Source organism: Ambystoma mexicanum, chromosome 7q (assembly GCF_040938575.1).
Source record: "Ambystoma mexicanum isolate Mex_15411 chromosome 7q, UKY_AmexF1_1, whole genome shotgun sequence".
Lineage (NCBI taxonomy): Eukaryota > Metazoa > Chordata > Amphibia > Caudata > Ambystomatidae > Ambystoma > Ambystoma mexicanum.
In genome coordinates this window covers 938,740,200-938,760,584 of record NC_090941.1, presented here as the reverse complement: position 1 = coordinate 938,760,584, position 20,385 = coordinate 938,740,200, and the positions used below count along the sequence as shown (strand labels likewise).

General features: G+C 46.1%; 1 protein-coding gene across 11 annotated transcripts in view; it reads right to left on the bottom strand.

Annotated features, from left to right (window-relative positions):
• The window catches only part of TENM4 (teneurin transmembrane protein 4), a 2,472,585-nt gene that overhangs the window by 1,365,579 nt on the left and 1,086,621 nt on the right, over positions 1-20,385 (bottom strand). For all 11 annotated transcript variants that reach the window (XM_069639906.1, XM_069639908.1, XM_069639907.1 and 8 more), the window contains exon 5: positions 17,206-17,423. The gene's annotated coding sequence lies outside the window, so the exon portion shown is untranslated. The remainder of the gene's footprint in view (positions 1-17,205; positions 17,424-20,385) is intronic.

Below are 20,385 nucleotides of genomic sequence, written 5' to 3'. Positions count from 1 at the left end.
GCCTTGGAATGTGGCAACTCCCTCCTCCCAGGAGTTTTAGCTTCCACCCTGGAAACCAGAACAGGTGCTGCCACCGGAACAAAACAAATTCAATTTGAATAAGAAAAAACATTTAACAAGCACTTACAAAGAAGTCGCTGAATATTCTCCTGCATAGTGTGAGAGGGGAAAAACTGGAGTATGACAGTGCTGTGTGGACTGAAGTTAGAACAACCAGGACCTATGAGGACGATGCAACAGCCCTAACCAAAATCTACACAGCCATCCAAACCTGGATGGCTGCCAACGGCCTCTGCCTAAAGGGGGATAAAACTGAGATCCTCATAGTAGGGACCAGCGACACGCTCAACAAACTCCCCCCACAATACAAATCCTTCACCATCACAGTCTCCAAGTCTGTCAAAACCCTAGGTGTCCACCTAGATGCCACACTATCCATGACCCGCCAGGTCAACACCATAGCCTCCTCCTCAGCGCTCACCACTAAGGTGATCAACGCAGTCAAGCCTTTTCTCTCCATCAAAAACTGCCTATCCATCGTCAGAGCCACAATAGGTACCAAACTTGAGTACTGTAATGCCCTTTTCTTAGGCACCTCTGTCAACAACCTAAAAAAACTCCAAATCACGCAAAGCAACGCGCTCCGGGCAGCGCTGACCATCCCCAAAAGAGAACACATCTCTCAAGCAAGGAATGATGTCCACTGGCTACCGGTAAAGGAACGCATACTCTTCAAAGCCATGGCTATCACACATAGATGCCTCACACGAGATGCCCCACCCTATCTCGCAGAAAGAATCACAATCAACGCCTCTAACAGACCCACTAGAGCCCACTGGGCCAACCAGATCTATGTTCCCACGTTCAAAAGATCTAGAGCTGGAGGATCCAGCTTCCAACACATTGCACCCAAAAACCCTACCCTGCCAACTTCACTAAGGAATGAAAAATCATACACCACCTTTCGCAGAAACCTAAAAACCTCTCTATTCCGCTAATGCTCAGACATGTACAGTTATGCTTGCACTGTAACCACAGCAAAGCATAACTCACTGACCCTCCCTACCTAGTACCTTCTGTGGATGTACTATTGCAACCAACTGTTACTTTATTCCTATGTCTAAGATGAAGTCCGCTGTAACAGCACCACGATGCCTCAGAGCAGCCTCTGTACGCTTTATAAATGCTAATAAATAAATAAAATAAACTAAACACATGTAGTAATCATTTGACATATATAACAAAGAAAAAAACCTAAAATGTACATAATAAGAATCATAATTAATTCAGAACTGGGATATAAAGTGAATCCACGAGAGAACGACCAGAGAGGTAGTGTGTCCTACAGAGTATGTAGGAGAAGAAAAGAAAGGAGTAAGGTGCTAAACCAATGGAGTGGTGATCAAGATACAGCATGAAAAGAAGGAGAAGTTACTCTTGCAGTTTGAGAGCCAATCTGCAAACCATGAATGATCATCGCATGTATAAGAATTGCATAGTACATGCCTGGCAATTTCAATCGCATAGGCATGTTTTCATCACGCAAGCGAAATGCTCCTCAACACCTTGGCGTGCAGCTTGAAGACAATAGGGCCTTGTCCAACTCAATAATGCCAATCTCGCCCAGTTTGATAAGCCTCCACCGGGTAATGTATATGACTGCAATGTGTCACTTTGGAAACTAATCTAGTCCTCAAACTGTTTTAGTGAATTCTAAAGTGGATGAAGAGGTTTCCACCCTGGCCGCTCTGAATGCTGCCAGGCATTCGTCATCTCATCCCAACACTGATCACAGGCGATACAATGCCATCAATGCCATCTTCAAGGAATATCTGCAGACCAGCAATGGTGACCACCACCCCATCCCACCTGGATGAACAGTTCACCATCTCTGGTGGGTTGCCTGAGAAGCCAGAGCATTGCCAGTCTGGAAGCTAAGACATGTGAGAACAGCTCACCATCTCTGGGGGTTTGCATGAGAAACCAGAGCACTGCCTGTCTGGAAACTAAGACATGTGAGAACAGCTCACCATCTCTGGGGGTTTGAATGAGAAGCCAGAAGCACTGCCAGTCTGGAAACTAAGACATTTGAGAACAGCTCACCATCTCTGCGGGTTTGCCTGAGAAGCCACAGCATTGCCAGTCTGGAAGCTAAGACATGTGAGAACAGCTCACCATCTCTGGGGGTTTGAATGAGAAGCCAGAGCACTGCCAGTCTGGATGCTAAGACATGTGAGAACAGCTCACCATCTCTGGGGGTTTGCATGAGAAGCCAGAGCACTGCCAGTCTGGAAGCTAAGACATGTGAGAACAGTTCACCATCTATGGGGGTTTGCCTGAGAAGCCAGAGCACTGCCAGTCTGGAAACTAAGACATGTGAGAACAGCTCACCATCTCTGGGGGTTTGCATGAGAAGCCAGAGCACTGCCAGTCTGGAAGCTAAGACATGTGAGAACAGTTAACCATCTATGGGGGTTTGCCTGAGAAGCCACAGCATTACCAGTCTGGAAACTAAGACATTTCACGAGGATACAGATGCTTGCCAGCGTGGGTCCCGCTTTCTTGCCCTTCAGAAAGGAACTGAGGACTCTGCTCTTAAAGTATCTCTTCGTCAATTACTAAACTCCCCCTGGACGCCTCCCTTCACCCTCTCTTTTCTTAAAGTCTGTATTTTAGCTCCCCTCTTGTCACGTAGTTACTTTCTGACCACAGAAAGACTTAAGGAGTGCATACCTCAGCTTAAAAAGGATGAGGTTTCACGCTGCACACTCTTGCCAGGCCTTCCTGACCAAGCGCTTTGAGGCCACACCAACGGGAAAAGGCGCTATACAAATGACACATTACTTTCTCCTCTGTCTGTATGTTCCCTGACATTATGACTAGAGATTCGCAGACGCAAGCACAGGCGTAAACATTGTAAGTAGAAACCGCGCAGAGCTGGACAGGTATTCGGTGTGGAACCTGGACTCAGGTTCTAAAGATGAGCAGTCTCATTGTTTCGCTAATGTAACTGCTGATCACTTCTATTCATAAGTGAATTTACTGCCCAGCTGAAGGAGTTATTCTTGGTATATCAGTGCAGGGCACCTGTTCTAACATAGATAGAGCATCGCTTCCTTGTCATTTGCCATTGAACTATGGGGAATGGCACCAAGCTATTTTTAATCCACGCAGCGCATTCGAAGCATTTTGCAGAGAGGCATTTCCTGTTTTGCTTTTAAGTTTCTTTATCAAGGTACACAAGTAATAAGGTCTCCTGCTTAAATTGTAAATGTTGTGACAACAAAACTAGGACTTGAATCTCAGCTACACCCACCTGATACCATAATGTGATATTGGGCACATTTTGTAGGCTCACTATGCCATGTTTTTCTTCACTCGGATCAGCTAGCAGAGTTTCAGTTTGGAGTGTGTTAAAGAATACCTCATTCTCAACTATGCTCTAGTGGATGGGATTGCTGGTAGTATCGGTGCTGGTGATTCTGGCATTTATTGGCTGGTATGGGCCTGATTTACCCGCAGGTCAGACCTGCCAGTAGATCACTGCCCCCAACCGGCAAATGCTGTCGCCGGAAGTACCATAATAACCAGCATTTTTTCCAGACACCGTGGAACTTCTAATGATATCGCAAACTTTTGCCGACACCCGTTTTTCCGACAGGTGTTTTGCCAAAAATTCCCATTGACATTTTATGGGGTTGTGGGAAAGGGTAAATAAAGGGTTGGGGGAGGTACATAAAAAAATAAGGGAGTTTTGGGGGGAACCCCCCAAAAATAATTGAAAAAACATGTTGATTAAGTTTTTCGGCAAAACTCCTGCGGCAAAACACCCGTCGGAAAAAAGGGGGTCGGTGAAATGACATGGAACCTATAATGAGTCCCTCTGTCTTCAGGCATTAATGTCTGCCCCATAGCTTTGTTTGTTCCCCCTAGCAATGATTTCTAGTGATGCCCTTGGTTTGCAGCAAAAGCCAGACCGCTTTACTCTCTTTTGTCACTGCTGGCTCTTTTTACATGACCTCTGCTTGTTTGTTTCATGTTTATATTACATATATCTGGAGTTTTCTGTAGAGCAGACCTAGGTGGGAAGCAGCAAAGCGAGGTTTAAAGAAGGGGGGCAGCTAGAAACGGAGTGGGGGGCAGGGGGGGTTGGTTTAGGTGCAGGGTCAGGAAAGCTTTATTGGAACCCACTGATCAACGGCTGACAAGATGTTCCAACATCCCTGCTTGTCAGAAAATCAATCAGAATTATATTAAACCATACAAGTACAAATAGATATCAAACCACTGCCACCTGGAATTTTGACATCCAATAAATAAGTCAGTGTTGATATCTAAACCTGTAAGAGTCCTTCTAAAACATTGTTTTCCTACAATCACCGGTAACAAGGAGACCTTTTTCCCCACTGACATGTGTTAGGTAGGCAACCTGTAAAAAGGTATCGAATTCCAGAACTGCAAACATGTGGCACCATTCTTTGAATAGTGCTGTGAAGCACCATCCATGAAAACAGCAGGCCGCCATTTCAAGCAGGAGGCTTCTGTGCATTAGCATTCAGTGCCTGTTCTACAGGGCGGCCAGTCTGGGCCGCCGCCTAGGGTGCAACCAGCAGGGGGAACCCAGGAGGTGCCATATATGCCCCAAAAACATCAATCTTGCCCCCCTTCAAATATCGGGGGAGCCAAAGTGGCGCTTCACCTGAAGTGGCATATATCTGCGCTCCGGCCCAGCATGCGCAGAACACACTGGCCCTGATTCATGGATTATTTGTGCTGGAAAAAATGGGATTTGTGCGCCATTCTGCCCGCAAATCCCCGTTTACCAAATGGGGATTTGCGGGCAGAATGGCGCACAAATCCAGTTTTTTTCGGCGCAAATAATCCATGAATCAGGGTCACTGTCTCTTTAAATGCTGACTTCCGCAGTTCTGCAATTGGGCCTCCTTACATTGACACATCCTATGGGGGCCGAATGAGGCATAAGGATGAATTGCTAGCAGATGCTTGTCTATTTTCCTCGCTCCAGGGGGGGTGGCGGGAGGGGGTGTTGACGGGGTGGAGGGTTGGGCAAAAATAATGAAACATTTCATAGCACGACACTCAAGTTGAATGGGCGGGCACTGCTCCCAGTGTCTTCTAGGTCGAAGCGGCTCTGTTTTGGTTAAGCTCAGGGAAGATGTATGCAGAGTTGGATACGCTGTACAGGCAGGGCGGAAAGTGGCTGTGATTATGTGGGATTGTGTAACATATTTTGTGACAGATGATGATGCTGACCTTGATATTCAGAAATAAACTCACGATTTCCTTTCAAGTGATCAGCTCTTAAGTGGGCAGTAGAAGGTACCCTGAAACAGTCTTCCCATGTAAACTAGGGGCAGGTAAACAGTGAGATCCTAAGGAGCTCAAGTTGCATAGGGGAATAACGTTAATAGAAGGCGTTAAAGACCTGCGAAAGGCTTTCACGCCTTCCATTAACCTTACGCCCCATTTTCAGTCATTTGTATGGTGGAGAGGAGAGCCGGAACTCAACTTGCATTTACATCACCTTCCCTCCTCTCTGCCATATAAATGCACCAGCATTTGCGCCCGCATGGAGTTACTGCTGCGTAAATGCTGGAGATCTCTATGCGGTGCGTCTGATTTAAGCTCCAGGATAAAGCAGGCGGACTTCATAGGGATCCTTTCTACACACTGCCTGACACCCCCCTTTTCCACCATGCTCACATGTTGGTCAGTGTTTAATAGTAATTAAGAACGCTGCTTAACATGCGCGCATGCAAAGCAGCGCTCACAAGTAAAAGTAAACGCTGCCTGGCATGCAGGCATGCCAGGCAGCATTTACTCATTTACACGGAGGAGTTCAAATGTGCAGGGCAAAAGGCAGCATACACGCATGTAGACCACCTATTCCCCTGTCCATTTGCATTCTGCCATGCAAATGACGGAAATTTGGCAGTTGGAACATGAGTGCAAATACACCAGGGCCCTGCCATCAAATTACGAATAGGAGCAACATGAGCTCTTAAGATTTTTATTGGAGCAAACTTAATAGATCTACTACCGTAACAATGACTCTATAGTGGATTGGTGCATGGCATGTACCGAATTTCTTTTTGTGTGGGTGTTTCAACTTTTACATAGCACTAACTTCCTGCTGCTTCCAAGCACTTCGTGGCTTTATAAACAGCACACAGAGGTGACAACGAAAAGCATAATTCTGACATCTGCAGCCAGCGCAGTAAGCATTACTACACATATGGTTTTGAAGTGGTAGCCTTTGCCCACAAGCACCAGCGAATACCAACAAACGCCCCACCCTGAGAATGGTGATAGACCACTTGAGTGTGCAACCCACCCCACCATTTCAACAAAGTGACTGATCAGTGAAGGCACCTCCTGCTAGAATTAGGATCCCTCAAGTCGAACGAATGTGACTCTCCGCCATTGCTCTGAATAGGAACAGCTTTGCAACGAATCCTGTTGCGTATCACCAGCGCTTAGCACCGTGTCAGAGTTGATGCGAAAGCTTCTGCACCAAGGTCACATGTTGCACCTCCTTCGTACACGCTCAGGATTTGTAGAGCAACGCAATTTGTGTCTGTCACGTAGATGTCCTGAGGCGCTCAATTAGCCAAGGCTGTGCGGGTATCGTTTGGCGAGTAACTAGACCCACTAGCTTCCGGAACAAGTAGACATCAGCCATTATTCTTGGCTGGGATAGCAAATATAATGGAAGGATTTCACCAAAATGGATCTGGTGTGCTCTGCACAGCTGGCAGGTGGGGATGCTTAGAATAAATATGAGGATGCAGGCCTGCCATTCTCTGCTGTAAAAGTCCATAGAGCTCACACTTTTCATGGGTCCTGATGAAGGATTCACAGGCCGCAACAGTAACACAATGAATTATTTTCCTCAGCTTCCCTCCTACTGAGCAATCTGTCTTGGGCACTGCGCATCTGGATTTTAATTCTTTGCTATTTTTCTTTTCACTTGTTTTTTTTTTTGTTTAATAATATTTATTAGAATAATAACAATATAACAACTTTAAAAAAACATTGCAGAAATCTATGCAGACAAGTACATTTCTGGCCTATATTAGACAAATTGACAATTGATAATACTGATAAAAATACATAGGGCCTCATTACGACCCAGGCGGTAAGGGGTTAACGGCAGCGTTAACAGCGCCGACCCTTACCGCCTGAGTACGAGGTCCCTCAGCGCCATGGCGCTTTTAACACCTGCTTTTAGCAGGTGTTAAAATCCATGGCGCTAAGGGACCATGGAGTTAATTACGCCACCGTAATTTACGGTGGCGTAATTAACGCCTTCCCCACTCCCATTATGCCCTATGGGGCAAAAATGGGAATGGGGAAGGGTAAATGGGGATTGGGGACTTACCGCCCCGCCAAGGTCGGAATGGGGCGGTAAGTCCGCCAACCACCATGGCGTAAACATAGTTTACGCCATGGTGGTAAAGTCACGGCCCAGGCGGTAACTTACCGCCTGGGTCGTAATGAGGCCCATAGTCAACGATAAATGATGATAGGAAGAAACAAGCATCCAATCAATGACACCTGCGAAGGGAGAACAGATGATTTGCTATGACGAACAAGGGGAGACAGACAAAAAGACAAACATGAGAACAGAGGGTCAGAGGGGAAAAGGGGGGGGAAATAAGTACAACAATATAGAGTTCAGAGCAATTTTAAAGTGTAGTATATATATATATATATATATATATGGAATATTCAAATATGGGTTCATGTACCATGTGAGGAGGCATTGAAGCAGTCCAAATAACTAATGAAAAATAACCATTTTGCATTATACTTGGGAATAGAGTCTTGAAAATTAGCCATACAAAGTTCCATTCTTTGTATGTGGCAAAATATTATCCCACCAACCTCTGACACACAGAGAACGTGAGTTCTTCCAATTGGCAGGTATGCGTTTTAAAGCAATGATAATAAATAAATCATGAAGTTTTTTAGAGGCATGTATATCACAAAATTCAGTAGCAAGACTACCTAAAACGATATTCAAAAAGGATAACGGAATATCAACCATAAAGATAAGTTGTAGGCATTTCCAAACATCTTGCCAAAAAGCAAAGACAAAAGGACAATTAAAAAACATAAGTTCATAAGAAGCTGGGGTATAGCCATAGGTCCAGCATCTGTCATCTATACCATTCTTAGATTTGAATAGTTTAACAGGATTAATAAACGCTCTATGAATGAAAAAGAGGAAATGTTGCGTAACATTGGCTCCGAGACATTTTTGACTTTGGAGAATATTAAAGACCATGACATAACATGACATGATAGGTTATTTATAATGCGCTTAATATCCAGAGGTTTCTAAGCACGGACCCGAACCTGTGTGGCTTCATGTCGTCTTGCTGTCAAGGTGACCACGTTGCCTTTGAGCTATCCTCCCGAGACCATGTATGATCATCGAGGGCAAGACCAAAGTCTATTTCCCATGACAGACGAACTGGATGAGCAACAGATTTTGTGGTTAGGGCTTTATACATTATTGAAGCTTTGAGGTCAGAGGACGTGGTTAGTTGCAATAGTCTAAAAACATCAGATGAGAGGATGTTGTTAGAAAAGGGAGGAAGTGCATCGAGCCAAGTGTTGACCAGTTTGTTATAAAAATTTAAATCTGCATTAGTCTTTGCTATTTTTCAACATTCCAAATCAGATGCTCAAAGCACCTGGTTGTTTCTGATCATCTGTATTGGTCGACAGATTAACGCCATGAAGTGCTTCGAAGCCCACATTTTATTAACGGTCAATACAGACTTCATCCATTTTCAGAGAACTATGTATCCAGAATAATCTAATGTCAAATGTCAACACATGTGGGGTGGTGCAGTATAAGACAAGCTTATGCACCTGCCGCACCCCGAAGGGGGCGGGGGAGGGGTTGTTTTGGGTTACCAGATGCAAGAACATACTTAGTGTGCGCCTTCAACAAGCATGCATTTTTTTTTGTTTACTTTTACAGTATCCCTTGAAATGCGCTTGATTTTGACTAGCACTGCCCAGGGCACATGTGTGGCAACAACGCGTGCACTCAATATATTAAAATACAGTATAGTAAACAATATTTTGCAAGAACATGAACGAAGCATGTTTTTTTCGGCAAGCAGTGGAAACAAACATGGCATTTCTTTGCAGTGCAGCAATTCCCAACGTTTTCGTAATGACCTTTGAGTCAAAACAGATCTTCTAATAGAGAGCGAATTAAAACATAGCCTTTCCCTTCATATGGACTCGTGTTGCTTTAGACTCATTCTGCTTTACACCTAGAACAGCCTCCCTTCATATGGACTCATGTTGCTTTAGGCTTGTGCTGCTTTACAACTAGCAAAGGCTCTCCCTTCATATGGACTCATGCTGCTTTTCACCTAGAACAGCCTCCCTTCACATTGACTCATGTTGCTTTAGGCTTGTGTTGCTTTACAACTAGCACAGGCTCTCCCTTCATATGGACTCATGTCGCTTTACACCTAGCGCAGACTTTCCCTTCATATGGACTAATGCTGCTTTACACCTAGCCAGGCTGTCCCTTCATATGGACTCGTGTCTCTTTACACCTAGCACAGGCTCTCCCTTCATATGGACCTGTGCTGCTTTACGCCTAGCACAGGCGTCCCTTCATATGGCCTCATGCTGCTTTACGCCTAGCACAGGCTCTCCCTTCATATGAACTCATGCTGCTTTACACCAAGTGCAGTCTTTCCCTTCATCTGGACTGATGCTGTGTTACACCTAGCACAGGCTCTCCCTTCATATGGCCTCATGCTGCTTTACGCCTAGCACAGGCTCTCCCTTCATATGGCCTCGTGCTGCTTTACACCTAGCACAGGCTCTCCCTTCATATGAACTCGTGCTGCTTTACACCTAGTGCAGTCTTTCCCTTCATCTGGACTCATGCTGCTTTAGACTCATGCTGTTTTACAACTAGCACAGGCTCTCCCTTCATATGGACTCGTGTCACTTTACACTTAGCACAGGCTCTCCCTTCATATGGACTTGTTCTGCTTTACAGCTAGCACAGGCTCTCCCTTCATATGGACTCATGCTCCTTTACACCTAGGGCAGTCTTTCCCTTCATATGGACTCACGTTGCTTTACACCTAGCACAGTATTTCCTTTCATATGGACTCATGCTGCTTTACACCTAGCACACTCTGTCCCTTCATATGTACTCGTTCTGCTTTACACCTAGCACAGTCTTTCCATTCATATGGACTTGTGCTGCTTTACACCTAGCACAGGCTCTCCTTTCATCTGGCCTCGTGCTGCTTTACACCTAGCACAGTCTTTCCCTTCATATGGACTCGTGCTGCTTTACACCCAGCACAGTCTTTCCCTTCATATGGACTTGTGCTGCTTTACACCTAGCACAGGCTCTCCTTTCATCTGGCCTCGTGCTGCTTTACACCTAGCACAGTCTTTCCCTTCATATGGACTCATGTCGCTTTACACCTAGCACAGGCTCTCCCTTCATATAGACTTGTGCTGCTTTACGCCTAGCACAGGCTCTCCCTTCATATGGACTCATGTCGCTTTACACCTAGCACAGGCTCTCCCTTCATATGGACTCGTGCTGCTTTACGCCTAGCACAGGCGTCCCTTCATATGGCCTCATGCTGCTTTACGCCTAGCACAGGCTCTCCCTTCATATTGCCTAATAGTGCTTTACGCCTAGCACATGCTCTCCCTTCATATGAACTCATGCTGCTTTACACCAAGTGCAATCTTTCCCTTCATCTGGACTGATGCTGCGTTACACCTAGCACAGGCTCTCCCTTCATATGGCCTCATGCTGCTTTACGCCTAGCACAGGCTCTCCCTTCATATGGCCTCGTGCTGCTTTACACCTAGTACAGGCTCTCCCTTCATATGAACTCATGCTGCTTTACACCTAGTGCAGTCTTTCCCTTCATCTGGACTCATGCTGCTTTAGACTCATGCTGTTTTACAACTAGCACAGGCTCTCCCTTCATATGGATTCGTGTCACTTTACACTTAGCACAGGCTCTCCCTTCATATGGACGTGTTCTGCTTTACAGCTAGCACACGCTGTCCCTTCATATGGCATCATGCTGCTTTACACCTAGGGCAGTCTTTCCCTTCATATGGACTCATGCTGCTTTGCACCTAGCACAGGCTCCCCCTTCATATGGACTCGTTCTGCTTTACAGCGAGCACAGGCTCTCCCTTCATATGGACTCATGCTCCTTTACACCTAGGGCAGTCTTTCCCTTCATATGGACTCACGTTGCTTTACACCTAGCACAGTATTTCCTTTCATATGGACTCATGCTGCTTTACACCTAGCACACTCTGTCCCTTCATATGTACTCGTTCTGCTTTACACCTAGCACAGTCTTTCCCTTCATATGGACTCGTGCTGCTTTACACCTAGCACAGTCTTTCCATTCATATGGACTTGTGCTGCTTTACACCTAGCACAGTCTCTCCTTTCATCTGGCCTCGTGCTGCTTTACACCTAGCACAGTCTTTCCCTTCATATGGACTTGTGCTGCTTTACACCTAGCACAGTCTTTCCCTTCATATGGACTTGTGCTGCTTTACACCTAGCACAGGCTCTCCTTTCATCTGGCCTCGTGCTGCTTTACACCTAGCACAGTCTTGCCCTTCATATGGACTTGTGCTGCATTACACCTAGCACAGTCTTTCCATTCATATGGACTTGTGCTGCTTTACACCTAGCACAGGCTCTCCCTTCATCTGGACTCCTGCTGCTTTACACCTAGCACAGGCTTTCCCTTCATCTGGACTAGTGCTGCTTTACACCTAGCACAGGCTGTCCCTTCATATGGCCTCATGCTGCTTTACACCTAGGGCAGTCTTTCCCTTTATATGGGCTCATGCTGCTTTGCACCTAGCACAGGCTCCCCCTTCATATGGACTCGTTCGGTTTTACAGCTAGCACAGGCTGTCCCTTCATATGGACTCATGCTTCTTTACAACTAGCACAGTATTTCCTTTCATATGGACTCATGCTGCTTTACACCTAGCGCACACTGTCCCTTCATATGTACTCGTTCTGCTTTACACCTATCACAGGCTCTCCCTTCATATAGACTCATGTTGCTTTACACCTAGCACAGGCTGTCCCTTCATATGGCCTCATGCTGCTTTACACCTAGGGCAGTCTTTCCCTTCATATGGACTCATGTTGCTTTACACCTAGCACATTATTTCCCTTCATATGGACCCATGCTGCTTTGCACCTAGCACAGGCTCTCCCTTCATGTAGCCTCATGCTCCTTTACACCTAGGGCAGTCTTTCCCTTCATATGGACTCATGTTGCTTTACACCTAGCACAGTATTTCCCTTCATATGGACTCATGTTGCTTTACATCTAGCACAGTATTTTCCTCCATATGGCCTCATGCTGCTTTACACCTAACCCGGCTCTCCCTTCATATGGACTCATGTTGCTTTACACCTAGCACAGGATCTCCCTTCACCTGGACTCGTGATGCTTTACACCTAACACAGGCTTTCCCTTAATCTGGACTTGTGCTGCTTTACACATAGCACAATCTTTCCCTTCATATGGACTTGTGCTGCTTTACACCTAGCACAGGCTGTCCCTTCATATGGACTCGTGCTGCTTTACACCTAACACAGTCTTTCCCTTCATATGGTCGTGTGCTGCTTTACACCTAGCACAGGCTCTCCCTTCACCTGGACTCGTGCTGCTTTACACCTAACACAGGCTTTCCCTTCATCTGGACTGATGCTGCGTTACGCCTAGCACAGGCTCTCCCTTCATATGGCCTCATGCTGCTTTACGCCTAGCACAGGCTTTCCCTTCATATGACCTTGTGCTGCTTTACACCTAGCACAGGCTCTCCCTTCATATGACCTCATGCTGCTTTACGCCTAGCACAGGCTCTCCCTTCATATGGCCTTGTACTGCTTTACACCTAGCACAGTCTCTCAGCCTTTCCCTTCATGTGGACTCATGTTGCTTTAGACTCATGCTGTTTTACAACTAGCACAGGCTCTCCCTTCATATGGACTCATGTCACTTTACACCTAGCCAGACTTTCCCTTCATATGGACTCATGCTGCTTTACACCTATCACAGGCTTTCCCTTCATATGGACTTGTGCTGCTTTACACCTAGCACAGGCTCTCCCTTCATCTGGCCTCGTGCTGCTTTACACCTAGCACAGTCTTTCCCTTCATATGGACTCATGCTGCTTTACAACTAGCACAGTCTTTCCCTTCATATGGACTTGTGCTGCTTTACACCTAGCACAGGCTCTCCCTTCATCTGGCCTCGTGCTGCTTTACACCTAGCACAGTCTTTCCCTTCATATGGACTCGTGCTGCTTTACACCTAGCACAGTCTTTCCCTTCATATGGACTTGTGCTGCTTTACACCTAGCACAGGCTCTCCCTTCATCTGGACTCGTGCTGCTTTACACCTAGCACATGCTCTCCCTTCATGTGTACTCCTGCTGCTTTACACCTAGCACAGGCTTTCCCTTCATCTGGACTCGTGCTGCTTTACACCTAGCACAGTCTTTCCCTTCATCTGGACTCGTGCTGCTTTACACATAGCACCGTATTTCCCTTCATATGGACTTGTGCTGCTTTACACCTAGCACAGGCTCTCCCTTCATCTGGACTCGTGCTGCTGTACACCTAGCACATGGTCTCCCTTCATATGGACTTATGCTGCTGTACACCTAGCACATGGTCTCCCTTCATATGGACTTATGCTGCTTTACACCTGGCACAGGCTGTCCCTTCATATGGACTCATGTTGTTTTAGACCGGAGCCAGGCGGTGCCGTAAGACCCTGCACTTTTAAGGAAAAATCTGCTTGAAAAATATAGCTATATCACGTACATTGGGATACTTTCCAAAAACATAATTTAAACAGAAACGGTCAATATGTTTCGCCCTTCAGAGATGCCGTGGGCTGACAGCTCTTACACCAATCACTTTGTGCAGTCACTTGTGTGTTCGAATGTCTACCGGTGTGTGAAGGAAAGAGATGCGATTCTGAAAATAGGGAGAGATTTGCAATTATGTATTGCGGAAGGGCTGCTCCCCTCTTCCGGCCGATGGCATTCCATCAGGAGCCCTGCAGGGGGCAGCTTCTCCCTTAATGAAGGCAGCGCCATACACAGGCATGAGATTACAGAGCACGAGTGCCCTCCCCATGCAGGGCCCCAGTGCTCATCTGCTCTGGCTGCACAGGAGGCACTGGTGGGTTGCTTACTTTTTACGGGTTGGCCTCCGCTTCCGTCTCTGGGCTTTCTTCATTTACTCTCTGCCACTTCAGCGATGGGCCATGGGCCTTTTTTTTGGCATTCTTTCAAGTAAAGGACAGCCAACTGTAGTGTTTTGCTTCTTGCGTCCGAATAGAAATATGACACATGTATATGTTGCTTTAATTCAGATATCTCCTGTCACAATGTAATGCTTTAAAAAAAAAAATACACCAATAAATAGTTTAAAAATGCAATGGTAGTGAATATATTGACCTGTGATGGATCTGTGGCTTAGGGGACTAATGCATCCACTACAGAGGTCTGGGTTGGACCTCATGGTCACATGTTCTAATCACGGCAGCCTTTCACCCTTCAGAGGTCGATAAAATGAGTACTATTAAGTTGGGTAACAAGAAATATCTGTTATCTGTCAATAGCGCCAAGATGCCCCCTTGGGCGTGAATGTGCGCTCTGCAAATACACCTGTTATGTGACGGGTGAAGGGTGGCCTGGCCCTGCAGGATTCAAATGTATCTCTTTCAGGCTGAACAAATATGTCTGAGGTGAACGCTTAACTAACTGGGCCATTCTACCGGCTTTGCACGGACATCTAAATGCACTTTTCCAAACACATCCTTGTGCATTATGGTGGCACATCTAATCATGACACACAGCTGCATTATGACTGCATCGGAAAGTTCTAAAACAGAAGTGATGTTCTCAGCAAGAGATCAAGATCCAATGTTGTCTGCTTAAATCCATCTAGAGGAATCGTGTACCCTTCAAGAAACACCAACGTAAAATCAAGGATAGCGGGAGGATAGCTCAGGGGCAAGGAGCTCACCATGAAAGCAAGATGACCTGAAGCAACATAGGTTTGATCCGCGGGTCCGCGCTTAGAAACCTCTGGGTATTAAGCACCTTATAAATAACGAATTACAATCAATCAATACAAATTCGCTAACAGAATCTCTACATTTCAACCCAGTTATTTGCAAAGAGTAAGTGCTATCCTGGGAAAAAATGAGATTGAAAATGAAACTGGAGCGCACAGCAAGATATTGTCTGAAAAAAGAAGTATTTAATTAAGACCTACACTTGTTGTACAACTAATTAGAATGGAGAAGTCCTGAGCAATCAAGCACACAGTTGCTCTACAGAAAGTGGAAAGTGGGCTAGGGGCTTAATCAGGATTACTCCACTTCAAGCATTGTCAGGGTGGAAAGTAGAAATGGAGAGTCACACAAAGGCCAGATTGCAATTTAAAATGTCGAACCCTGGTCGAGACAACTTGGCCCTTCGCCCTTCAGGGACGACGCTACATTGAGACCATTGCATTGAGTAATAAACAGCTAATATCATAGACCTTAGAAGCAGTGGGAATTTGGCACGAAGCACTTCATAAAAACATGATTTTGTTCATGCAGAGAAAAATTGCATATTTTGTTGTTAATGAGCCAGATGCCACGTCGGGAGAGCCGGTCGATGTCCATGTGCAGTCTGACATCAGAGGAGCTCACTTTGCGAAGCATGATTGCACAGCGGTCTCTCTCTCTCTGTGATATGTATTGCCCCCTCTCCGCATACCACACTGATATGATATGATATGGCATTTGTAACGCGCCTATACACAAGTGTTTCAAGGCGCGAAAAACCGACCATAGAGAGAACATCTACATACTCAACCCCTGGCTTCTACTATGATGCGCGCATCACCCGACAAACACGTACACCCCCTTACCGGCTTTTACACATTTGAGTTCTGATGCCGGCCTCCACACTGGTTGCAAGAGGTAACATCGGGTGAGACTCGCACTGCCTTCGGCACACCCGAAAGAAAGCACGTGATCGAACGGTTGCACAATTGCGAGCAATGGGCTACTAAAGCACAGTTTGAAGAAGAAAATGAAAAGACCAGTTGTGCAGGAGAGAATAAACTACACACTGCACAGCTTCACTGGCTGTTCCGCCAAGCCTTGAGTAAGTTACTTTGAAGTCAACGTGATGTAATACTTTCCTTTTGCACCAACTAGAAGTGGACTAGATTGCCATGGCAAACCCCTTTTAGGAGCTCCTGAAAGCCCTGTAGCAGAAGCACTGGGTATATGTTCCAGCTCTTACCCCAACGACCCCCTTCACCACCCTGTATAAGTCACTCAATCAAACAACACTCTTGTGTAATGGCACCGCAGCCTCGGACTGCCTCCGCTCTATGTTACTGCCGACATTGCAAGGCATTTCTGTTCAAAATGGCGTCCTGTTATTCAGTAAATACAAAATGCAAATACAGGTGCATGCACCATGAAAACGTTTGTATGCAAAATCCTAGAGGAGCTCTTTCTGCTTTTGTCCAGGCTATATGCTTAGTATGAGCCGAGAAAACTTGATTGGGCTCAAGCGATTGGCTCTGCCAACCCATTATCAAAATCTGCCTCAACTGTTATCAACATATAGTACTCAAAATCTAACAAAACAAAATGGCTTCCTTTCCTGACCTCCATGCCATGTCATACCATGTACTAAGCACATGGTTTTAAGTGGCTTTGTGTTCCTTGACCCCCCTCTAACCACCACACTATGACTTTCATAGGGTCGCCTTCTCTTCAAGACAAGGGCATTCAATGGTTACTGTGATGCAGAATAACAGGGGTCATCCGATGCAAGCAAAGAACACTGGCTGTGCATGAAAACAGCAGATTCTAACATATAACACCTCGACAGATGCCCGTCAGTGTTACCAGCAGCACACGCTCAGAAACATAGAAGATGCAATGACTCCAAAACACCAGACATGCACCAGGATCACGCCGGTCAGTAGATGGATCAAAGCTCATCCTACCTGATTGAGAAGCTCAGGAAACTATAAGGAGCAAGGGGGCCCGGGGGAAGTGGCACACACCCAAACACACACCCCAACCTTACCTTGAGCTCAGCATTCCACGAGCCAAGCTTGTGACAGGAAGGCCACCTCGTTCTAATCCACTCTACCCGGCCGTGCAGCGCTCTTCCGGTCTTGCCTAACCCCGCCTCCAAGCACAGAGTTGAGGGTCCGCAGCTGCAATGACCACTTTTCAAGGCAGAGTTTCAGGCTTTTGGTTTACTTGCTTTTCCGTAGGCCATGAATCGCCTCCTCGCGGTTCCTACGGAAACAACAGCACATCTGTGTAAATGTTAGCTCCTTTGCAGTCATATTGTGTAATCATTCAATCTGATTTTTACCAATTTATTTCATGTGTGTTCCCTTCTGGCCCCTATTGGCCAAGGGGTAGATAGCTAGACATACCCCATTGGGCTCTCTTCTCCGGAGCACAGTAAGAGAAGTGCTGGGGAGAGGACACAGGCGCGACACTCTACGTTTGACCGTATGCGTCTTTCAATGAAAATTTACAAATTGTATTCCAAAGAAGACACCGTGTACTAAGTGTTCAAATGTAAAACAAATCCAGTGTGTTCCACTTGCAAGCAGTTGCTTGAACCCTATGCTATTGATCCGGCCTATATTTAGGTACTTAAAAGTTGCATACATTGTGTGAAATACATGCTTGTGTTTGCTTAAGTGTGCCAGATTCTGAATTCCACCAGATGGTGGTAGTTGAGACACCTGCCTGCCAATGCCAGTTCATGTGTCTTTAGGCCTACTTGGAGTGGTTTTAAAACACAGAGTAAAAGTTCAATTACAAAAATAACTACATATTTCGTGTGGGTTAGTAGCAGAGTATCTTGTGCATTTTCATGTACTACTACGCAATTGTTGTCAACTATTTTCGAGTAGTGCCACTCCAATTAGCCCTTCTTGTTCACTGGCCTCTTTTTAGATGTTTGTCTAGCAATTCATTAAAAAATGTTTTCTATGGATTCACAATCCCTTTTTTCTGTGATCTTTTTTTGGCTAGTATTTGCTAAACCTAGCCTATGCTGCATTCCGAACGTACCTACACTTTGTATACGAACAGGGGTAGCCTTTGACTGTCCTTTCTTTTTCGTGCTACTCTATCCACCCTCTAGAGTCAGGGCCCCCTTCAACAAAAAAGAGGGTCCCCTTTTTGCCCTATTTATCTCCTCCTCAATCCAGATTGTTCCACAACGTGGGACCCCACCAGGTGTGTGCCCATCCTCCATGTTTCTTTCTTTTAAACCTTCCTTGGGAGATCAAGATCAACTGGTTGGCGAGCTGGATTCATCCAGGGGTGTAGAATGGGATCAGCTGCCGCAGATGAGTCCCTGACATAGTGGTTTTAGCGAAAAGGTTGTAATTCAATTCTTTGCTTTCCTGGAAGCCAGTGGACTGTTTGCGCACAGGAGCCAATGCGCCTGTGTCTTGCTCTGTCGCCTCCACCGCTTCAGAATGGGATTTCCGAGGATAGCCATGTGCACAGTGCAATAGCGACCCTTGATTGGATTACTGACCCGGAAATCTCTACCCGAAGGCCAGCACTCTGCAACTGGAGCAACCTTCCTTAATACAGACAAGTGCCTGCCCTTGGTCCTCTACTTTTCAACCTTGGCACCATGTCCCGTGCCAGATGCATCCTTTGGGTACCCAAACCACCCCTTTGCTGATGACAGCCACATTTTCTTGTCCTTTCCCACTGTCACCCAGAAGATCTTCTCCCGCATCACTGACTGCCTCCCGGGATAGGGAGGTTTCATCACAGGAGATTTCATTGAATCAAAATCCATCAAATTGTTTTGGCAGAATTTGGCTGCAAATATATGTGTGGGGTGGGTAAGGGTAATAATTAAGGCAGAGGGTGACGAGGTACTGTGGGGGCTGAGGGGTCCCCCCTTGCATATATTTGTGGCCACATGGCTGAAAAGAAAAAGGAAATTCGTTGGATTTGGATTCGGGCAAATTTCCACGATAAAATCACATAGAAACCCTGCCCGCCTGCCCTTCTACAGTGGATGGCACTTTGCTTTCTGCTGCCCAATGTGTCTGGACCCGAGGCTATTAATCGCCCAACCTCCAAACTGGGGGTGCATTTTGACAGCAATCGGAAAACACAGCAATTTGTCCCCTCGGCCTCGACATCCTCAAAACCCACCCCTTCTTCACCTTTCACTCTAAAAAAACTCACATTTCCATTCTTGTCCTCAGCAGGATGGATGTTGCAATGTAATGATCTTGTCCTGTATTTCTGCCGGCTATTTGTGTGGATGTTAGAATCCTAGTGAATGGATGATTGACAGCTTGGGAGAAGGTGGGAGAGTGAATGTTGTAGAGTGTTGCATGTGTGACAGTTGGGGCCCGAGCTGTTGGGATATGAGGATGGCCGGTGGGTGCGCCCCTTGATCAACCCCTGTCTTGTCCCACTCTATATATTATGAGAGTAACTGGATCTGTATTATATGTATATATGTAAATAAAGTTACCTAGCAACCCACCTCTGCTCCACAGCTGGTCTGTCTACCTACCTGAACAGCATCTACGTTATTTTATGGACATGGATTATTGCCCCAGCCACATGGTTGGACTTCCTCTGTACTCCTTTAACCCACTTAACAAGATTCTCAGCTTAGCCATCCACACTCCCTGGAGACTTCCAGCATCACCACCCACTCTGCACATCGTCTCGGTGTGGGCGTGGCCATCCATGCACAATCACTCCCTCTCTACCTTTCTCGTTCTGGTCTTTAAATCGATCTATGGGCTGCCTTCTGAATCTAGCGACTTCCCTCGTTCGCTGCTCGCTCGATCCTACTCTCGGTTCTCACGCTCTCCTCAACTTCTGTATACCGTGGCTAACTTTCACTTTTGTTCCACTGGAACTACATCCCTACACCTGACATCAAGTCTACCCCCCCCCTTACTTGGATTCAACACTATCGTAAGGATCCCCCTCTTCCAAATGAACATAGCATTGTTTAGATTAATTATTTGATCGGGCCCCGGGCAGAGCGGGCGATTTACCTCTCATCCGCTTGTGGTTTATCCATTCAATGCCATCTCTGTTCCGTTGGACTTTTGGCTTTCCCGGTAGGGGTTTACATTTTCTCCCAAGGACGAGAATGCTTGTCCTTTTTGCATAGACTTGCATAATAGCCTGGCACTTAAGGGCTTAAAGAGAATAAAAATCATACCATTCCTCTCAAAAGAGGATC